Here is a 16502-nt window from a genome sequence, read left to right as displayed (position 1 = left end):
ACTCTTTAAACATTGATGTAGCAACAAAACAGGCATGCAGGAAATGGATTTTGTTCATTTAAAAGTGTGTAAATTACAAGCAATCCTGTTTTAAATACGAAAATAACTCCATTATTATTTTCCAGTCCACAATGTGAAGGTTAAAAGAAGTCTGAGCCAAGGCCTATGTCACTGTGAGGCCTCCTGACACCAATATCTCCACACATTGAGCACAACAACACAGTGGATGTCATTCAAACATCTCCCCCCCCCCTTTGTCTATTTGTTTCATGCATCCTCATCTGCAGCAGACGCTTGTCTGCACACCAAATCGGATTTATTGCAGCCGCTTTCTACGATAAATCTCCAAGACTATTTTATCAAAGTGCTCATTTCTTTGACTAACACTACAGATACAAAACTGGGAATGATCAGATTTTAATGAAAAAGGACAAAACACGGCAGAGAACTGACAGAAATAAATCAATGAATCTATTTAAAGATAATAGTGACATCAAGCCTGGTGATAAATATGTTTTGGTTTTTTATTTTCACAGTGTGTGGCAAAGAAACTACTAAACAGACCCTACATAAATAGTGTTTCAAGACCAAATTTTAGATATGCATCTTTTTTTACCTAAAAAAAAAATCTTATTGACATTTCTGGTGACAGTGCATATGCATGGCAATAATAAACAAAACCTTTAGCAAATGAATAAAACAAACAAAAGTGAAATCTGTAGGATATAAAATCCATTTAAAGATGGACAAAGGGTAAAAGGATATGGACTTTTTTTTTTTTTGTCTTGCCAAATGAGAATGATTTTTTTCTCCCAAATTGAATAAAAAGCAAACTGGGTTAATATAACACATAGTTAAATTTAACATTTTAAAAGTGTCTGTATTGATCAACACTAAATATTGATAAAAGAACATTTTTGAAAGTGTTAATTTTTTTACACTGACATGGAGTTAAAACAACTGATGGGCGTTTAAATGTATAATCAAGACTGGTGTGTGGTGTTAAAATATTACACCAACTGTGTATTTTTTTTTAACACTCAAAACAGTTGCTTAACACTAGAAATGTTAATATTAACTAAAGTACGTGTTAAACTGCAGCCTCTTCTGTGAGCAAAAATGACGTCCCATCACATTTTGTTGGAATTTCAGTGTTTCTCAGTGATAAGGAGGAAAATGGCGCTCACTTGTCTCTCTCTCTGAGGAAGTGCGAAGGCGGAGCTTAATAACATCTCTGCAGATTTAATCTAACACTAAGTGATCAACCCTGTAAAATAACACCTACACTGCACACAATTTAACTGAAAATGTTAAAACTACACATTTAACTCCCCAAAAAAAACCTGAAATTTGAACACTCCAATTTGTCCTGTAAAAGTTCACACATTGAGAAATACTCACTGTGAATGAAAAGAAAAAAAGTTTTCTGTGAAGGGAGCTGATCATGACATTAACAGGGGTGCTAACGTAATGAGACTAATGGCAGGGGTGGTGACCAACTCTCACTTCTCCTCCAAATGACAATAAGAGACATTTACTTTTGTGTCCTCGTCATCATTATTCGAATGTAGCTGGGTCATAGCTCGCCCAGGGCAGCAGGAGGGAAGGAGTGGGGAATAGTTCCATGTGAACCGGCTGGAAATGACCCAGATTCCCGAGGATCACTGGAGCAGACGAGACGCTACAAGAGCCTGTCACCAACAGCCATCCTGCCACGGTCCCATGCAGACCTACAGTACCTTGCTCTCGCCATCTGCCCTGCCCCCCACAAACATGCATACCAAACCCCATTGGGCTATTTCGAATCGTTTTTGGTTTGTTTTGCCATATGCGCTGCTTCTAGATGGTTGTGTTTATGATGCTTGTTTTAAATGCCCCATTAAGAGGGCGCAATCAGTGATGTGAAACAACATTGCACAATACTAAGTATGCTACTCGGGGTGAATTGAAGTTGTGCACTTTAAGAATTGAAAAATAATATTTTGGAATGTTTTTGGGGACATTGATAAAGTATTTTCTATTTATCAATAAATTGTTTAAAAATGAAACATAAAAACACTTAAAGGTTGAAATTTGATTGTGAATAAGCAATTAAATGATACAGCTACATTAATTTAAGAAAATAATTATATACTGTAATTTTCAAAAAGTATCAATATCAGTATCGGCGATACTGGCCCTGTGTTTACTTGATATCGGATCGATGCCAAAATTTGCAGTATCGCACACATTTGTGCTGTTCATGTTATACATGATTTGGCCACTTAGGGGCAATGTGGTTCCATGCCTTCTGATACGCTTAAGTTGTTGCCACATTACAGAGTAGAAGAAAAAAAAAATTCTCAATCAATTTATGGCAATAAAAGTTGGTGTTTTTTTTGTTTTTTTTTTGCAGCGTAGGAAGAGCATATGCCGGTGAGTATTTTGTATGAATAGCCGTTCTTTTGAGTGATAAAAGTGCCACGAGTAGCACGCTAATTAGCATTAGCGAGACAGACTGGAGTAGATCATCACGACTCTGCACATTTATACATTGAAGCGTCAATCAAATTATTTTGAGTCAAAAATCGATTCTGGATCGAATCGCAGACCCACAAATCGGAATTGAATCATGAGACGTAGTTTCCCACCCCTTTGATTTTTGCCTGAACTCATCCGAGATTAACTTTCCAATTAAAATATCAAGTCAGCGATATACCCCCTTAACCTCGACGTGACCTCGACATATTTGAAAGTCTGGCTCATGTGTGGTGATTTAACAGTCGCTGTGTGCAAAAAGGTTAGCCGCTTGCGCCGCGGTGACAGAAGGGTTAAGCCAACGCTCTCAGAGAGTCGTATTTTCAGAGCCATTTGCCCCCGGGGCAGCGCTCGCTCTTGACGCTACGTTTAATCTGTGGATTTGCGGTAACAGAGAAGACTTCTTATCCGTTGACCCATTGGCCCCGAGTGCATGTAATCCAGCGTCCTTCAGCCACACACAAGGCCCGCTGACATAGATCGAGGGGGAGCCAATAGGTGGCTGCAGCCAACGTGGGGGGGGGACGGGGGGGGGGGGGGGAGTGCACATGCCAAAGCCCAGCCCTGACACACATACTCCTCCCCCCCAAGCTTTTGTTTTCACACAGCAGACAAACGAGAACACAGCGCATGTGATATTTGGCCTCATCACCGACAATCCGATTCATGCGCAGGCTATAGAATTTGACAAATATGATATTGAGTGCAGCAGAATTGAAAAGAGTTCTTTGACATACCCCGAGAGTGCATCACTCACACACCGAGGCCAAACAAGACAATGCCATCCAAGATTTTGTACTATTACTAGCTTCCTAGCTTGTAAATGTAGCGCTAATTCCAAAAATGGCAGGCACAATTTGGAGGTCAAGCAAAACGTGGAGTTCAAACCACCGCAGCGCGCGGTGTCATCAAATCTTGTGAAACTTCATCAAAAGGAAAAAATCCATAAGCGTGTTTTGCTTTTTCTTTGGTAGTTTCGAGATGTCACGACAGAAGGGTGGCGTGAGGATAACTGTGATGAAAATCATAGAAGCGACAATGTCACAGGAAAGGCGTGGCTGCTCAGTACAATATGAGCAAAACAAATATTAATTAGCCAAATTAATTTTAATTATGCTGAGCAGATGCCAAGTTCAGCCCCCAAATTTTCTCTACAATAATAAGTCGTATGCCCCCCCACTAGTCTAAACACGACATTGTGATTAATATTGTGTTTGTGGAATATCAATATCAAAATCCATCATAGCATATAATGTATGATATCTTGCTGACTACCAGGAAAAAAATATTGTCCAATCATGTTTATTTTAATATTCCCCAATCTTTGTGAAGTAACTGGAATACTCCAAAATAAATTTTTGAAAAAAGAAAGTTTTTATTTTTAAGCTATGGTGTGTCCACTACGGAGGACATTTCTCAAAACTTAAATGCTAGGCTCAAATACAGTTAAAATAATTCAAACAATACTTTAATGTGTTCTTAACAGTCTTATAGAAAAAATGCTAACAACATTTAAAGCCTAAATTTGTTCAATAAAAATTGTTATACACTTACTTTTCCTCTTCTCTAAAAAGCGCTTGCACTGAGGGAAGCCATTTTCTTTTATGATGCAATCAACGGTGGGCAAAGCCCCACCCCTACACATTTTGTATCATTGGAAAGCTCTGAATGTCCTCTATAGAGCACGAAAGGAGTTAATTCAATCATATGGGTGGGAGATATTCAGGTTTAAAAAGGTCCACTACAGAGGACAAATTTGAATCGCTGGTAGTCAGGAGGTTACCCCTTTTGTACGTAGCAAGTCAACTTCAAAATGGATTATTTCTACCTTTGGAAATTCCACTGTGTTTTTCCATCTATCTGCATTTCTCTCCTTAATACAGAGCTTCAATAAACATCTAAAGCCTGTAAATATATATGTGTTGATTTCTGCAACTGAAAAGCAGCATAACAGTGCAATGCTACTCTGAATTTTTCTCATAATCTCTATATTCCGTCTCCTGTGTGAGTTCCACTTGTAAGCCAAAGGACATTCACCTGTTGCAAACAAACAATGCAGAGAGATTGAACTGCAAAGGCTCTGCAAAAATCCATTAGAGATACATTGAATCTTGCCCTCTTTTGCTTTTCTTTTCTTTTTTTTACGGGTGGGTGCATTTACTGAGTATGTTATAGAGTGCAAGCAATTATTACATCCATTCCACTCTTGAATGCAGTCAATTTCTGGTCAGAGAGTGGCTAAATGAAACTGAGGGGGGGAGTGGCGACGGGGGACATTAGACAACACTGCCATATGTTACATTTTACTGTGAGAGGCATATACTGCAGAGAAAGTTAATGAACAAAAGCATTTCCTATACAACTTGCACAACTACGGTGATTGCGTGCGAGAGGAAGAGGTTCACTGTTGGAGCTGAAATGCCAAGCCGGTCATTAGGCGAAGTAAATCCACTTTTGCACTCAGCTATGGACAGAAAACAGCAAATTGCAACTACAGCAACAATATGTGGCTTTTATCTGGGAGAGCATACAGAGAGAGAGAGAGAAAAAAAAAAAGATCCTGGGGTGAACTTTTCTTTTCAATCAATTTGAGTCGGAGTGAACCGTTTTTTCAACGTCCCAAAGTCTGGCAATCGAAGTCACGCGAGCTCCTCAACAAAATCAAGAACATCTTTTCAGTCAACATGCCGTCGTGCCACAACTACAGGAGCAACAGTCAAATAAGGGGGTTGATTGAATGTTCTGTCTTTAGAACTCCCTCTAAAGCCACCCACACTCTCCGAGATTCTTTTATTCACCAGCACGCAGAGTGCACAAGCTCCTCTCCCAAAAACATAATAAGTCACTTACATATCAGCAAAAAAAGATATGACAATCTGCAGGCCTGTTTTGATGAGAGTTCAAAAGACCAGCCTCTACGTTTTACCCATTTCTGTACAGCAGAAAAGATTTGACAAAATGAAGAGAAAGGAAAAAAAAAAATCCATGGGCATGTCAGAGGATCTTGACAACACCCAAAGGTGACAGGAGTCAAAACTCATCACAGTCAGGAGGTCCTCTGGCGCCGGGTAGATAGATGACGCGCGAGTCGGGGCACAGGTCACGCCGCCACAGCCGTGCCACCCGGGCCTCACCTCCACTTCACATTGTCTACAGACTGTGTCTCCTCCTATTTACTGGCCACGCGTACACACGACTGTCAATAAATGTCGCTTTTGACAGACTTGCTCTTTTGTCTGCTATGTAGGTAGCTCTTTCGTCTGTGACCTTTAGGATGAGTCGTATGTGCTGATGTATAAAATGTAATAATATTTGCTAGGTCCTTTTTTGGTCATATCTCGCAAGCTGGGTTTAAATATACTCTCCTAATAAAATCCTGTATTTGAGTCACTTTGACACAGAAAAATAAACGGGAGCATAGTAAGTATCCACTTGCAGAGAATGAATCATACAAAGCGTCTTGACTTCATACTACTTGATCGTTAAATAAATATGATCATCAGGATGGGAAATGGCTCTGTCAGTCGATTTGTTTGTATAAAACTTAATTGTGTCTTCAGTATAGCGGCAAGCACTGATTAGCTGCAATCCAAACACACAGAGAAAATTGTGTCAATCTAAAATTGCACTCAGTGTCTATAGTGCCACTTCATTTTCTTTGCATGAGGTTATTTTATATTTGTGTCTGTTAATTTTAGTGTAAAAGTGGAATGGCACAAAGAAGCGTGCGGAAATCGAAAGAGTTAAACATTGCATATTAAAACACCAACATTTTCCCATGGTAATAATGCAAATTGAAATTGTTGGTACCATAATTTTTCTTTCTTTTTTTTTAAATTAACGATAAAGAGTATCTTCTTTCATGTATTTATTCTTCATTTCATTTAACTCATTCACTCCCAGCCATTTTCACAGAAGCAATCCCGTTCGCTCTTGGCTGTTTTACTAGATTTTGACTGATTTTGAAAGGCCCACAGAATATTGTGTTATATTGATATAAAAACATGGAACCTATCAAAAGAAAGATTAAAGTCTCTTCTTTCATCAGGAACAAGAAGTATGTTTCTATCTGTTTCCGTTCCGCAGCAATTAGCATTAGAAGAGAGCTAAGTTTCATCAGTTTTCACAAATCTATTTAAAATTGTGAGTAATTGAGCATTTTTTCAACATGCCCCTGGTTGATCTCCTTTGCTCTGCTGCCACCTGCTGGACTTTATGTAATAACTACAATTTCTGCAACCGTTCTTTGCAGTTGAGAGGCTACTCCAGCATAAAAACAAACAAAAAAACATAGAAATACGTCTTTGGGACATTTAAAACATAAAAAAAACAAAACATATTTACACATTATTGGGAGCAAATGAGTTAATCACGACAGGATAAAGATTTTGTTGCTACACTACTGGGCTACTATGACACAAGAAGTTATCCATACTTGAGTTGACAGAAGTTCTACCAGATGACCAGAAGGCTATTTTTCATTTGGCTAAGCATTTTTCACATAATCCTACTAATGAACAAACTTGAAAAAGCGTTAAAAATAAAAACATCTTCTTTGCTGAGGTAATAAATACTTCTACACTGGCTGACTTTAAAAGTCTTAGTGATGATCTATCAGACATTTCAGTAGGGACTGTGTGGGTCATCAGTCAGGTTTCCATCCAATTGTTTACAATTTTTTAAGTAAATTTACTGAAAATGTGCAAATCGGACATGCGACTTAAGCCCGTTTCCATCTGTTCTTCTTTTGCGAATATTGAGAGAGGACTCCACCACTGTAGGTGGCGGTATACGCCATAGAAGTGTGATCGACCAGTAGTAATTTAAAAGAAGAAGACCAGGAAGAGACTGCGCCACACGACGTGTAGAATGTCGCATCGTCCAATCAGCTCGAATTGTTGTACAGAATGTCCCGCCTTTTCCTGATCACATTACTGTGGAGACGTACCAGATGAATATGTAATATCAATCTGGCTATTGCCAAGTTACCAGACTGTAGGACAGAATAGACACTGCTACGGCAATCCCCGACAGGACCATCTAACAGAAGTGATGTTGGATCACATCATAAAGAAGTAGTATGAATCCACCACATAATCAAAAGTGCAACTCGGGATGGCGAGTTGTTTGCACTGCAGGGGGCAGAAGCCAGCGAGACTGACTGTGTGTCAGCTGTGCTTTATTGATGGCTTATGTCAAATGCCACTCTGACAGAGCTCATTAGGATGAAGAGAGCTGTCTAGGTACGGGCAGGAGAAGGCAGAGCTGGTCAGCTGCCTGATCACTGTGTGCACGTATAGCTCACCACCGGACCTAGAGGCCGATGCGTTTGACAGGATATAGCTGACGGGGCTATCCGCGAGCGTGCGTGCGCGGGGCGACGGAGGGCGTCGGGCGTGTACGCGCGCTCATGTCATTGCTGGAGTTACGCCATGCCGCTGAGCAGGTCCCTGCTTGATGCCGCGACTCCAAAACACAACTGACAGGCTGAGAGTCGCCACTCACACATCTTCAAATATTTATCCGTGCGCAGGCTTCAGCAGTCTTGCGCTACAAGGACGGGACTCGGAACGAGACTTCAGAGACCTTGAGAAGATGAGTCAAATGATCGCCTCTCTTTGTCGCCACGCGGTTTTCTCTCGATAGCTTCTAAAGAGACTCAATTTTATTTATTTTTTTATCTCAGTTTGAGCCTCACTAAGGGCGAGACTTCTCGCGTCATCCTTCTCAACTTAATAACCAGCAACCAGGTCTAATCGTGCTCTAAATAGCCAAACTCTTATGTGCTATGACCAGCGGCATAGATGATGAGCTCAGACTGTTATGTGACATCTTAATATACTGATTAAAAATGCATGTTCAGAGGGTAAGCAGAGGGGTGCTCTGGTTGCTCCTGCCAGGGAAGATTAAATCATTGGATGTGCTGAGGATTGGGGTCAGTGTAAATGAGCAAGCTGTATGACACCCAAGTGCAGGATTTCTTTAGGGAATACATATTAAAAAATAAAATAAAATAAACTCCGAAAGATGTGATCAATAAAAGTTTTATTTTGAGCTTGAATGCAGGCATCGTTATACTGAAACCCGAGCAGGAATTTATCACATTATTTATTTGCAAGCCAGCAAAAGACTGAATTTTGTTGAGAAATGTGTCACAAAAGGTTAGAACAATAAGAAAAATGTAGCAAAAGAGTTTGATCCATGCTCGTCATCTGACAGCGAAATCAAATCATTTAAGTCCTGCCAAGGACTTTGCAACACTTAAAGCAGAGGATGAGACGGCGTTAATACCGTCTTATCTCCGTATGGAAGCCAGCCAATGCGATGTGGCAGCGGACCCAATCAGCTCATACACAAGGCGGCAAAGCAACGTTACGCCAATATGAGCAGTCATTTCACAACATTTAATTCGACTCAACTGATCTAAATATCGCTTTGTGCAGAAACAGAGAAAAATGTCCAAATCTCTCGTATCAAAGATAATTGAACTTAATTCTCTGTGTGAGGTCAACATATGATAAACAAGCCTAAAAACAAGCTACAATACAATAAATCTGAAGTGTTTTGTACATACAGTAACTGGAAACACATATCCTGTTTGTGCATGACTTCTGTCATTTAGATGCAGAAATCCACATGGTTTAGATCGAGTAAATTGTGTATTTTCACACAATCCTGCTAACGAACAAATTGAGAGCGATAAGAGGTGGTAGCATAACTTTTACATTCTCAGAGGTTCTACAAGGCTTTTTCTTTAGCAACTCCACATATTTGGACAGTAAACAGAAACGGCGACTTTCGTTGTTGTTGTTTTGTTGTTGTGGCATCAATACTGTGTTCTGAGAAATGTAATATATACCACTTTGTACTATCCAGACTTGAGCATTATGTCAACTTAGTGCCCTCTAATGTTCAGCACAAAACACTACATAACTGAAATGCCTTGTGTTACAGGTAACATTTAGCTGAAATGTGTAGCAAGACTATTGAAAACTTACAGTTTGGTGTCAACATGTCAGCAACGACGAAAAATATTTGGTTAAAACAAAACACGTTTTCAACTTAATTACAATACATAATGGCATTGTCAAGTATCAGTACTCGGTATGGTGAATACTCAAATATAAGTACTTGAACCCATACTTGGTCTCCAAAAAGTTTTATCTGTGCATTCCTACAATTTTCTGTTTGTTTGTTTTTTACTTTCCTTTTTATGTGCCAAAAGAATTGCCCCGGTCAAACGAATTGCCATGTAAAAAACTATAGGCGGTAATATCTGCAGTGAAGCCACGGTGACACCAAATTAATAACTGCTTTCAAGGCAATCGTGTTCATATTAAATATAGTAATATGAATGTGTTCAGCATATCAGGGAAACACAACATACAATGCTTCATTCATTATACGAGCTATAGCATATCACAGGCTATTTTATCAAATGTAAGGTCGAAATTGTGTTTGCAACCATTTGTAGGTTTCGCGCGCGAGTAGAGAATATTGTAAACAGGATCTTTCTTCTTTTTTGTGCCAGGCTGAAGGACCATTTGCAATCTTCCAAATGCTTTCAAAAACACTGACTACCATGGCCTTGCACTGAATAATACAGCTTTACAGAGGGCAGGGGAATTTTTCTCAGGGCACAGGTGTGCCCTGATATTCTCATAAGCCGGAGGCGGCACAAAGAAGTAAAGATGCTTCCTTGGTGAAAAGGATTAGGGAGGCACAAGGTGGGGATTCAAACCAACAATGGACTTTTCATTGGGGTGGATGTAGTTTTGACCTTCAGGCACGGCTTCAAATAGGAGCGACACCAACCCTGAATCTCTGTTGCCTATTTCGGCAAGCTCGGAATATAAGGTGGTCCTAAATGACGGGGAAATTAATGTCTCATTGTGAAACTTGCGGAGACGAGAGGCGTGAGTGAGTAATAACTCTCTTACGCTGCGGCTGCCACATTATAGTTTCTATTCACAGAGTAAAAAAAGATCTGCCGACTGATATCGATCTATCTATCTATAGATATTAGAGCTGGGTTTAAAAATAAATAAATAAATAAATAAATAATCGATAACAAATCGATTTTCCTTTTCGAGTCTGATATTGATTCATAAAACCATGAATCAATTATTTTAATACCTCTTTTTTTCCCCCATAAATTAACAAGAAAATACAATTTTAAGGCCTGAATTTTTTGTATCTTACACTTTTCTTGAAATGTACTGTTCACGTTAATTTAAAAGTATTTTCTTACAGTTGAGAAAGACCTGACTTGTTGCAATTTATGACAATTCAAAGAATTTGTATTTATTGAATTAGAATTATGGAAACATTTTTATCTCATACATACTGATGTCAATGTTTGTGCAACAACTAAGTGATTTTAATGTTATTTTCATTAATAAATAATTTATTGATCTAGTTAGTGCCTCTGCGAAATTTTAATTGGAGTTTGTGGAGGTTATTTGTTAATTGTTTTTTATCATGTCCTTAATATTTAAGAAGAATTGATGTTCCATAAGTAATTAATATCAGATTAAACTGATGTGAATCGAATTGAAGAAAATCGAAATTGAATCGAAATGAACTCTTGTGAATCGAAATATATATATGTAATACACACATACATACACACAAAGACATTTCAAATGGCAAAATTTCCTGGCAGCATTGCCTATACGGGAGTGGGGGTTTACAGAAATCCTGGCTGACCTTGTGTGCCACTTAAAAGCCTCAGGAAAAGACTTTTTTTTTTTGCTGATAGCGCAGGGTGTCTGTATGACGCTAACGTTTTATGTCAGATGCGACATTAACCACCAGTGTATCAGATACAAGAAAGGTAATGCACCTCCGTTTTGCCCATGGAAGCATTTTTCCTCCTCAATATCACTTCGCCAGAAGATTTCCACAGTAAGTGCGAGGCATACTCTAAGATTATCTGCAGTAATCTTTTTCAACATCTGAATTTCATCAAGGAGACAAATTAAAAGATGTGAAGTGTTTGTGTGTGTTTTATCTAGCGGAGGGTGGCAGTCAAATAGAAGTGAAAAAAAAGTGAAAAGTGCCAAGCTCTGAAAAGTGGCATCCTGCAGTTGTGTGTCAGTCACCTAGCAACAAGTCGTCCCCATCACTTAGCCTCCGCTTCCCCATCTCCTGCTGTGCTCTCTAATTCAACAAATCTGCTCCCAATGTATGGCTGCTCTTGGAACAAAACGCATTCTGTGCTGGGGGCTAAGGATGTGGGCCTCCGCTGAACACGCCACTCAGCTGCCCATTGACCAGCGGGTCCTTTCTCTGCACACACTAAGGAGCCGGGGACAAAGACCCTGAAAGCAGGGGCAGCTCCACAGAGAAAACATTTGCTTGTAATTGTGTTTGACTGCATAATGAAAATGATGTTCTTTTTTAATTTGGGCTTGTTAAGGCCACACTATTTTCCCCTGGTCACCCGACGATTGTAAAGAAGCAACCCCCTCACTTGCCCCGTGGGCCACCAAGGGGGGAAATATTGAAAATGGCCCAAAAGACCGACGCTCTCTTTACTTAAACCCCTCTTGTGTTTCAAGTGTTCTCTGGCAAAAACATAAATATGTCTTCCCTGTTCATTACAGGATGGGCGAGAGTGCTAGAACGAGTTTTCCTTTCTTTCCTCTCGAGAAAGTATAATGACAGCCAGGCAAACACGTCCACAAAATGGGAGCGCTGCCATGCGTGCCCCGAGTTGGGACGCATTGAGAGGGTGAGCATTCCTGGTGCTACTTCAGTGAAACAGACCATTAGCGGGAGCAACGGGCTCGCACCCAAGAGTACCTCAATGGGCGCCCGTTGGTCCATTCACATTCAGCGATTACGTGCACGTTTGAGACATTTATTTCCTGTATTATGAACGTCTACGCGACGCATTCATTAAAGCGTGGTCTCTTTTCTCGTCTCGGTAAAAGGTGAGGCGCGTTCAGGTGAAAATCTTAACTACCTCATCAGTTTGAAAGGAGCGCGCGACCCAGCCAATGTGTATTTAGCACACACTATGTCTTTCCTGAACTTTTGATAATCTTCCTCCAATGCCGATAAGTCACATGTGCCGAAAGCTCTTTTGAATTATCCAAGGCTTTCTTGTCACGCTCCGTATGGATTGCTATTCATTGCGTTAATTGCTTGAAGTCAGGGTGCGCAGTTTTCATCGGGAAGACCGCAGACAAAGCGCGAGTCTGCCGAGAGGTCGCAGGTGAGAGGGCAGAGGGTGGACGTCAGCGCACTGGTATTCAGGTGTGTTCACGAGTCGAGGCCCGATGAAGTCGTCTTGCGTGCCCCTGACGCTCTCATGTTTTATAAATATGCCTGTATTTAAAACTGAATACACTATAGATCAGTATTTCGCAACCAGTCTTGCACCAAAGGATATACTTTGACTTCAGAAAACATGTCTCGGAAACTGTTGCTGGCATATACTGGTAGATAGATAACCAAATTATTTGCACTAAATACGTCATTTTCAAAAGAGCAGAGGTTCTCTGGTACCCATGTAGAAAATAGATAAATGTCAGTAGTTAGTCATGAGCATTGCTAATTTGTATTTTAATGAATAACTACTACTGCCTACTGGCAACATCATTATGACTTGCACAATCTAATGACATCCAATACAAGAGCTGAATCAGGTTTAAAAAAATAAATAATAATCAGCCATTACAAATAAAATAGTGTTCACTTTTGAATAAAACCAAAGTATTCATTTACAGTGGACTGCGCTACTGAGAGCTGTGGAAAGTAGCTCTCACTAAAATGAAGTGATTAACTACTACTTTATGCCTGATTTTTACTTTTGTTAGAGGTTGATGAATAGAATATCATGTACTATAACATCTACATATTTTAACAAATAATAGAATCACTAATCCTCTATTAGCACTGCACGATATTGGAAAAACATGCGATATGTTGCTGAATATAGCAATGGATATTATTGCAATATTTAACATGTGCTTAAAGAAATTACATTTTTATTATCTAAGGAAATAATTACATTTTTTTTCATTCAGCAATGTATTCTTAGTTAATTAATTGCAGTTACATCACAATAATGTTCAACTATTGGATGGCAGCACACATTTTAGCTAACGTCTGACTGGTCAAATTCAGATAAAAGCATAAAATTCCATATGAAACCATATTGCATGGGCCAATATCATGATATCAATATTTTTTTCGATATATTGTACACCCCTATCCTCTATGCACATTTATCACCATGGATGTAAAAAAACAAATAAATTAAAAAAAATCACTTTCTATTTGCTAATGCTTTTACAGTTTAAAAAAAATAAATAATCCATGCTGGCATTTGTTTGTGTAACGGATTAATTATTTTCACATTATTATTGTCGATTGGAGATGTTCAAATTATAAAAATTGTCCATGTTCGAGGTTCAACTGTGTATCTGCGTTGTTGGTTAAAAACATGTTTCATTAAGCGCTGATTTTCAAGTGTCAAGCAAAAATAATATCAGGATGCATTTAAAATTAAATAAACTGCAATGCTGAATGCGACATTAAAGTACACTTTTATTCATTTCAATTTAGAGAGCATTTATAGGTAAAATGAGAATATCTATGCAGCATGTTTGCTGAATTAAATACCTAATAAATCAAAAGTGCTGATGTTCACTGACGCAAAAACTGAATACAAAAAAAGCACTTCAAAGCAGGCTAAGCAGAAAATACAACAAAAGCACACTCAATGACTTGGCTAATCAATCATTGGTCTATAAAACCTTCAAATCAGGATTTAACGGCAACAAAAAAAGGAGATAATATCTCTTTCATTGGGTCAAGCAGGTGTAAAAAGGAGGTTTTAATAAGTCGGCTCAGATGGGATTGACTTAGGTCCAAGGATCCCGTCAGGCTGAAGTGGTTCGAAGGCCGGACTAACACGCTAATACTCCCCCCACCCGCAAAGACACACAAAAGAGATTAACAATATTCTCCAGTCGCCCACTCCATTTATTTGTTTTCCTCCAGTGTCAACGTGAGTGGAGCGCGTCGGTCTGTGGGTATCCTCAGAAGTTTCACCATAAGGAGCCCCAACTCTGACACCAATTAGAGAGATTATGTCTTAAACATGAGAAGGAGAAAACTATCGTCGTGTGTTATCGCGGCGTTTGCTTTTGACAAGGTCACCGAGAACCGTGCAACAGTGCGTGACCTCCACAGGCAGCTGCTGATCCCACTTGCATGAAAATGCAAGCAACACAATCGCTTAACGGCCGCGTAGAACAAACTCGTGCCACTTAAGACGAACAAATTCATACTCTTATACTGTGTTCGAAATCACTCCCGGCACTACAAAGTGACTTTTGTAGTATTTGTTGTTGAAATGTTTTGTGAGTTATCCCTCATATAGTGCCATAATGTATCCTACAACGTACACAGTTGCTTCTAAACAGATAAACAAGCTCCATGTGTGAGCTCATCAAAGGTATATGGACGTATATATTTTTGGTACAGTATAGGGTCCGTTTTTTTTATTTATTTTTTTTTTTTTATTTTTATTCAGCCCTTATCAATGGCATCTAATGGTGTCAGACGCAACAAAGAGGAAGTGCAAACATTGTGGCTCATGAACGTGACCAGATGCACTCCATATGATTTCTTCAAGTATGCTGTTAGCTAGCTCGCTCTGCTTACCCCCAGAAAATGTATCTTCCCTGGATGCCACAATTTACAGAAAAGGTCGTTTTATCTTCCACAAACTACATAGTTCTTAATTTTTGCCCATGTACAAACATCTTTGATGTCACTTTATAGAAGAATTCATTTGTGTTTTTCCACCATTGACCATCTTGAGCTAAAAACATAAGTCTTACTTGATGGTTACTATTTAATGTACACTTTGAGTTGATTTCTTAATCATGAGCAGAGTCAAATGTAGTGTTTGTTGAAGAGGGGTCTTAGGGCGTAAAAATCTGAGTTCACTGTGTAGCCTAGCATGACATAACATTTTCCTGTGGTTTCAGCTAAAATGCTAACCAGAAATTAATAAAGTTTGAAAAGAGATGTTTTATGACAAAGAGTAAAAAAATAGTACTGCCAACAACAAAAACGCATGTTAGCAGCGTTAGCTCACAATTCATCATTTCTTTTGACATAGCATGAGCAAATTAGCAACACGCTAAAATGACATCCTACCTGTTTCCGGAAGTCGGCCTGTTGGCTGTTGTTCGTCCACTTCCCGCCGTGCCACCTCCCCTTCCCCTTTACCGGGCACCTACTTCTTCTCCTTCTTCCTGGCGGCCTTTCACGTTAATTGGCAGCAGTTGAACCGTGAGCCGTAAATCAACAAGTGCGGAGTGTATTATAACGAGTGGGACCACCCAGGAAAAGTAGCACTTTGTCCACACTTTGGCCACAGACAATGTGAGGATCCTCGAGTGTGCCGCGCTCTGAAAGCCATGAATGAACATTAACAAGAGCAGTACTGCCGCAATCACATACGAGCAAAAGAGTTTGCAAATAAATTGAATTTTTGGCCATGACAATAAACAGGATGGTGTTCTTTTTTTATGTCCCTAATGAAAAGTTCCCTCTTTTACACAAACATTGGAACATTCTGACGAGTTTATGTATTTGATAATGAATTGCAACCACATACTGCGATGTTATTCAGTCAAATAAATTCAGCAACCACATTTTTTACATTGTTTCAGCCAAATGGGCTAATAGTAAAAATATTAAAGTGATTTCTCAAAGAACCATACATAGGCTATACATATAGTGGCATTTAACATTCCGTACATAAATAAAAAGAATTCCTTTGCAACTCGTTAAAAAAAAATATTTCCACCAGGGCACAGATAGCAATGTGGGACTGTACTATATAACGAAACCTCACAAAGAGGGCCAATGGCTACGAAAATACCAAGGTTAATCTTGATTAAATACCTTTCATGCCACAAAAAGCACATTTAACATAAAACATCATTCAAAGGGGA

General features: G+C 39.2%; 1 long non-coding RNA gene across 2 annotated transcripts in view; it reads right to left on the bottom strand.

Annotated features, from left to right (window-relative positions):
• Nucleotides 1–15893, bottom strand: part of LOC144032032 (uncharacterized) — a 47191-nt gene extending 31298 nt beyond the window's left edge. For both annotated transcript variants that reach the window (XR_013287666.1, XR_013287667.1), the window contains exon 1: nucleotides 15700–15893. This is a non-coding gene — a long non-coding RNA (uncharacterized LOC144032032). The remainder of the gene's footprint in view (nucleotides 1–15699) is intronic.
• Between the last annotated feature and the right edge of the window lie 609 nt (nucleotides 15894–16502).

This window comes from Festucalex cinctus, chromosome 12 (assembly GCF_051991245.1).
Source record: "Festucalex cinctus isolate MCC-2025b chromosome 12, RoL_Fcin_1.0, whole genome shotgun sequence".
NCBI classification, from domain to species: Eukaryota; Metazoa; Chordata; class Actinopteri; order Syngnathiformes; family Syngnathidae; genus Festucalex; species Festucalex cinctus.
The sequence above is the reverse complement of the archived record's forward strand: the minus strand, read 5'-3'. Positions and strand labels throughout refer to the sequence as shown.